Source organism: Leopardus geoffroyi, chromosome C2 (genome assembly GCF_018350155.1).
Source record: "Leopardus geoffroyi isolate Oge1 chromosome C2, O.geoffroyi_Oge1_pat1.0, whole genome shotgun sequence".
Classification (NCBI taxonomy): Eukaryota; Metazoa; Chordata; class Mammalia; order Carnivora; family Felidae; genus Leopardus; species Leopardus geoffroyi.
Genome location: NC_059333.1, coordinates 120631026 through 120637527, shown reverse-complemented (window position 1 = coordinate 120637527; position 6502 = coordinate 120631026). Strand labels below are relative to the sequence as shown.

The 6502-nt window shown below is 38.4% G+C and overlaps 1 protein-coding gene across 9 annotated transcripts in view; it reads right to left on the bottom strand.

Moving 5' to 3' along the window:
• Positions 1 to 6502, bottom strand: part of SLC9A9 (solute carrier family 9 member A9) — a 694304-nt gene that overhangs the window by 72988 nt on the left and 614814 nt on the right. The gene's annotated exons all lie outside the window — the stretch shown is intronic.

Here is a 6502-nt window from a genome sequence, read left to right as displayed (position 1 = left end):
GGGCATGGTGCTTGGCACTTTACCATTATAACAACAGCTTCTTCCAATTTTGAAGATTAGGAAGCAGAGATTTGAAAAAGTTAAGTGACTTGCCCAGGTGACTCAGTTGTAAGTGAAAGAGACAGGGGTCTGAACCCATTGTTTTAAATCCAAAGACCTAAGTTCTGCAATGTTACACCACCTCTACCTTATACCATAAAATAAGGCCATGTGATCTGAAAACGTCCTCACCTCTCTTCTCAATTCTTGGCTGGAATTATAGCCAAGGAGTGGTTGAGAATGCTGGAAACCTTCAGACTCCATGATTTGAGTCTTACTGATGCCTCCCACATGAGACAGCTGAAGGGATGGAATTTTGGCTTCTCCATGCCACTATCTGCCACCAGTGGTTTCACTGTTAATCATCATCAATAATCATTTGTGAGTCACTTGGAATTCCACCTTGCTCTATCTCACAGTCTTCTCAGGGCTCCCTCCTGGTGTGAAGGTTCATCACGAGGCTCCTTGGACAGGTGCCCTCAGCCTCCTTCACTGTTCGTATGTATCGGCTGCCATCTCTCTGTGATTAATTACAATTAGCACAGCTGCATATGAGCAGAGCGTTTGGGGGAAAGAAATGCAGTTTCTAGCTCTCTTGCTCACCTATTCAGTTCAAGCCCTGGGTGAGGATCTTCTGTTTGAGTCCCCAGTTGCTTAATTCTTGCTCAATGCACACATTTCCCTTTTTCGTCTTTCTTTATGTCCACTCCCCCCTTCTACACTGACATAGGACTCTATTTCTAACATGAATAAATTACTCTTCAGATCCTTTTTACTGATGTCTTAAGACTTTCCATCACATGATATTGCCACATTGTTGAAAGCTGTTGCTGTGCCTGGTGAACAATAGTTATTAGTAAAAGTGCAGATTGTTGAGGTGCACTCTGGAGTTCTCAGCAATCACATCTACTCTGATGATTTCTATTCCTGTTCCAAAGCTGATCTTCAGTGTATTCAGTTCTGATCGTTAGGTTCGGGTTAACAACTGTTGCTCAATTCACTGTTCTTACAATTATGATTATGAATCCGGGACTGACAACTTCTTCTGTCAAGGGATGTGCTGCCTGAATTAGGGACTGTGCTACATACAATTATAGCTCCCAAAAAGGTGTTAACTGACATGGAAAAAAACCCAACCATGTCAAAGACTAATACATAGGAGAAATCTCAAAAGCATTAAGGATACAACATGAAAACTTTTGCATCATGACATTGTAAACAAAATAATAAGTGACCTGGAATCATGGTTGATTAAATTCATGTTAGAAGCCCTCAGTACTATCGTATCATGCTTAGTCTCTTGGGCACCCTTGCGCATTGTCAGCCACAAACTATAATTTCATGCTTGACTAGCCTAATACAGTCTTAGGTTCCAGATTCTGTGCACAACCACAGCGAGCCACAAAAATTAAGTGAAAAGCAAATCAATAAATAAAAGAGTGGGCAGAAATCAAAAGACAGTGCTGAACACCAACATGAAATAGAACAAACTTCTCAGTGGAATACATCAGTGTTTTTACTATCATTTAACTAAAGGGCCTTTTTGATTACCTGATGATTCAACATTTACTAGACATATACTAGAACACCTGCTGTGTGCCAGGTGCTGTGGTAAGCCTTGGGTGGTCGGAATTTTTCAATGGAAAGCCAGAGGAGAACCCATCTCAACTACTCTCTAGCTAGTCAAGTCTTCAAAGAGACTCTCTCAAAAGGGTTTTGGTTTGTGTCTTTGGAAGCTTTCCCAATGCTCCCTGTTTGCACCTTCAAGATTTCTGCAGGAAAGGGGGCATCGATCCTTTCTCAGATGCAATTTATAATAATTATTGACTTGACGCTTAATGTATTCATCTGTTTATGTTTCAGAATATACTCAGGGGGCGCCTGGGTGGCGCAGTCGGTTAAGCGTCCGACTTCAGCCAGGTCACGATCTCGCGGTCCGTGAGTTCGAGCCCCGCGTCAGGCTCTGGGCTGATGGCTCAGAGCCTGGAGCCTGTTTCCGATTCTGTGTCTCCCTCTCTCTCTGCCCCTCCCCCGTTCATGCTCTGTCTCTCTCTGTCCCAAAAATAAATAAAAAAAAAGTTGAAAAAAAAATTAAAAAAAAAAAAAAAGAAAAAAAAAAAAAGAATATACTCAGAAAAGGTCTTCTGCTCAGACCTTCCTTCATTCACTAAAGATTCTCCTAAGGTCCAAAAACCTGTTAGCAGGCATCCTTTCATTTCTTCTTTCCTAGATGGTACTATGAATGGATAAGTATGAGGAAAGTAAAAAAGAGATGGAAAGTTTATTGTAACTTGTCAGTCATCAGCACAAAAGTTTGTGTTAATTTCTATATGTTTTGTGCAGTTAAGTTCATTTGAATGTTATCATTCTTGCTGGTAGCAGAATCATAATTAAAGCTGAAGAGGGTACTTAATTCTAGGGAAATTCTTTAAGAAATCCCTAAAAAAATTCTACAAACTAACCCTCCCATCATCTTCCTTTAGGCTGAATAAAACCTGTCCAAATGTCTTTTGGAACTTACATTGAATACAATCAGTTCTTTTCTCTGGGTTTATCTCAGGGTAGCATTAATTTGGTATCATTGGGAGGGGATTTTCCTTAATTAGGATTAATTAGGATTTTTTTCACTGTTCTTTTGTCCTTCTGTTGTGCAGGCCTTTTGGAGCTGAGGGCTCACAGGTGCCTAGTTCCCATGAACTTGGTTATGAGAATGTACATCTGAGATGTGACCAGTTTGGGAGGCTTCAATGCCTAAAGTTAAAGACTTTAAAGGGTGGTTTGGTGGCTGCAGAATAGGGTTTAAAAGCAATCATCAATTCATAACTGCACTGTGTTGCAAAGGAGGGCAAGAGAATCATTCTAGGTCAGTCTTAGCTGTGCAATACAAATTTGTATTGAAGAATTAAAGGTATTGGAGGATATCCTATAAAAACCATTATTGGGCATCTGTGAATTAAACACACTTTTCAGGAGGTGGCAAGTTGCTTGCCATGGTATTATGAGCAGGAGAAATGGTGCAAAATGGTTGGGAAGAGATGTGGAGAGGAATAACATCTTCGGGTACCAAATTGAAAATTAAACTTCTTGAGGAATTTTTGAATCCTGGTCAAGTAAATTGACAATATATTCTTTTACTAGAACTAATCCAATAAGCAAATGCAGAAAATGGTGCCATATGAATGCTAGAGATTGAAATCTTTCACAGTGATATAATATATTGTAATACTTAATATTACCGTGAGACCATATATTCATCATGTTTTCTTTAGCATGCTTATCCACATAGACAGGACTGGATCCAGATTTTGTATAGCCTGAAGGATACCCACCCCTTCTTAATATAAAGGATATAAACTTCCGAAAATAAAATCAGGACAAATCTTTTACAAAGGGGCTCCTTTAAGTGAAGGACCCTGAAAGCTCAGTGATATTAATTCCTGGTGAATCTACTTCTGAATGTTTAGAGCTATGTTATGGGAACCTACGTCATGGGCAGGGCCTAGCTCTCCTGTCATCTCGGAAGAAGGCAGGCAAAGGTAAATATGAAAACTATATTTCCAAGGTTCACACTTAGTACATTTGAGTGCTTTGCTGACCATCTTTGAAGCTGCTGTTGACCCCTTTGGAAGGGACTGCTTAATGAAACAAACACCAGGACTTCTGCTTCCTTATGACCAGTGGGCCCTGATCCAGTATTTACTGGATTTCTTCTCATGAGGCCATTTACAAAGTTATTGCTGATGTATTTCTGTTTATTAGATTTAAAATACCCCACCCAATGTTACTGCCTATGTAGCAACCAGAGCAATATCTACAAATAAAATAATTTTCAAGGCCAAACAAGTGCTAGGACCTAGATTTGTCAAGATTAACTCAGAAAAGTTGTTAAAATCAGGCAATTCTTGTAAATATCGTAACACATCACCTTATTTCATAAAAGCAAGCAAACTGAAAATTAGCTTCCTTTCCTACCTACTGGGTGATCTATTTAATCTCTCAGGCTGGGTAGGGTGTATCTAGCGCATGTTCAAGCACACATGCATGCACACACACACACTTGCGCACACGCACACACACACGTTTTTTTGATAATTTCTTCTTTCTATTTTATCTCTCTTTGAACAAATTGTAAAAACAATCTTCAAATATTAGCTAATGTAATCTTCAAATGCTAGTAATATAAAAACGACTGTAATAATAAAGTGGTACTATTGCCATCCATAGCACTGGCACTTCTACTATTTCTCAAATCTGCAACTACCCTATTTTCTAGTTTTTATTCATTTATTCACTGAAATGACTGATATGGGTAGTTTAGACACCCAGAGGAGGAGATTATGATTTTGACCTTAATAGATGGTTTGACTGTGCAGAGTATCCCTTGGACTTAATACTAAAAGAAGTTATGGATTTTTTCCCCCCACTTGGCTCTTTTCCTCTTTATTATGAAGGAGATTAATTGTGTGATCATGAGCACATGTGTGACAGGAAATATTAAATTCCTTTTGATTTTAACTTTTTAAAAAGTTTACTTATTTTTGAGAGAGAGAGAGAGAGAGAGAGCGAGCACAAGATCAGGGAGAGGAGGGGCAGAGAGAGAGAGAGACAGAGAGAGAGAGAATCCAAAGCAGGCTCTGAGCTGTCAGCGCAGCGGATGTGGGGCTCAAACTTACGAACTGTGAGATTGTGATCTGAGACAAAGTTGGACACTTAACGGACTGAGCCACCCAGGAGCCCCACCTTTTGATTTTTCCTTTTGTGGTGATAGGAACAGAAGGGTATTCTTTTAAAATTCTTTTTTTTTTTTTTCTAGGCAAAGTGGGGGAATAGACAGCAAGAGTAAGTCAGTTCTCAGAATGAGATATTCTAGCAAGATGTAAAGAATGAAAAGTAATTTTCGAAAGCTAGGAGAGAGCTGCCACAGGTGGTAGTTGATCAAATCAGTGACATGGCTTCATAACGTGGTCTCAGAGTCAGCAAGAAAATGCAGGAGTCCCTATTGTGTCCCCCAGCATGAATTTAGAGGGTCTTCTGGAAGTTGGGGGGCGGTGAAGGTGGCATGTCTACTAAGATGGTATCAAAGGTGATTCATGCTTATGTATAAAAGAAAGCACTTTTGTCTGTATTTTCACCAAGGTCATTTACCCAACAGTGCTGGCTTGGAAGCATGGTTCTACGTCCTATGAGTTCCCATTTAAGGAGTTTGTCTATGATCTGAGCTCTGAGCAAGGTCCTGAGCCAAATACCTGAGCAATATTATATCTAAACTAACAGCCAGGTGTAGTGATCAATGATCTGAACAGCTTGCAAGTTATGGCTAAAAGAATGGCTTACCCATCAAAACCAATAACTCCCAGAATAATTATGATTCTAGCTTTTGGGCTGAAAATTATTTAAATGAAAGAGTATTTACAAAAGGAACAGCAGGGAGAAGAATCATGTAAATTAGATTCATTAAATGGACAGATTCACTCACAGTTCATTTTGGGATAATTTATGCCAGTTTTCTCTGATGTCATCTGTTGTTCAGGTTCATAATTAGTCATGCTCATTATTAACTGATGGAGGTTGTTTTGTATTTTGGCAGAAGGAGGCATATTATCTGGGAAATCTATGGATATTAAGCTTTCAATATAGGTGCAACATTTATTTGCAAAAATGCAACTCTTATATTTTCCCCAATAATTCACTATCCTGATGCATTTATCCTGATGCATTCTGTATCCTCACAAGGCTTTACAGAAGAATCTCTCTCTTTACTAGTATATAATCTAGAATAGGATAAAATGCTCATTCGAACTCTTAGTGTTTTCTACTTAGAATAATTTTAAGATATATTAAGAGACATCTATTTTATAGGCCAAGTTACAGATCTCCTGAAAAATCCAATAAGATGATGATGCCCATTTACAAGATTTTATGATCAGAAAATTCATTTTAAAGCTGTTTTAGAACTCTTCCAAATGTAAGCAATATAGTATCTAAGAGGGTAAGTCACTAATCCATTTAGACCCTTTGAAATTCTTGGTGTAGCTTGCAGTCCTTTACGTGTCTCAGTTCTATGAGTTTAGTGACTCTAACCTTGAGAAAGTAACAAGAATGATGCCCACTGTTAATGTTTCTCTTTTAAAAAACAAAATGTTTCCTAGCATGTGATTGTTTTTTTCAAAAAATAGTTGCTCTGCAGTATTGTACTTAGATCATTTCCCATTTATAATTCTTTCTTGTTTCAGTGTGTCGGAGGGAAAAAAAAGGTGTTATGTAGTTCTTAAAAAATTCAACCAAACAATAACAATCAGAACATTCTAAAGGGTTTATCTTGAACGTAAATTCTGAAAGTAGTAAAACTGGTGAAGGATGATTTACATAATAGCTGGATGAAAGAGAGAGTATTCAGGAAAACACTTGAGTTTTTTGTTTCCATAACAGAATAGAGGAGACACTGGATGGGGATTAGGTTTGG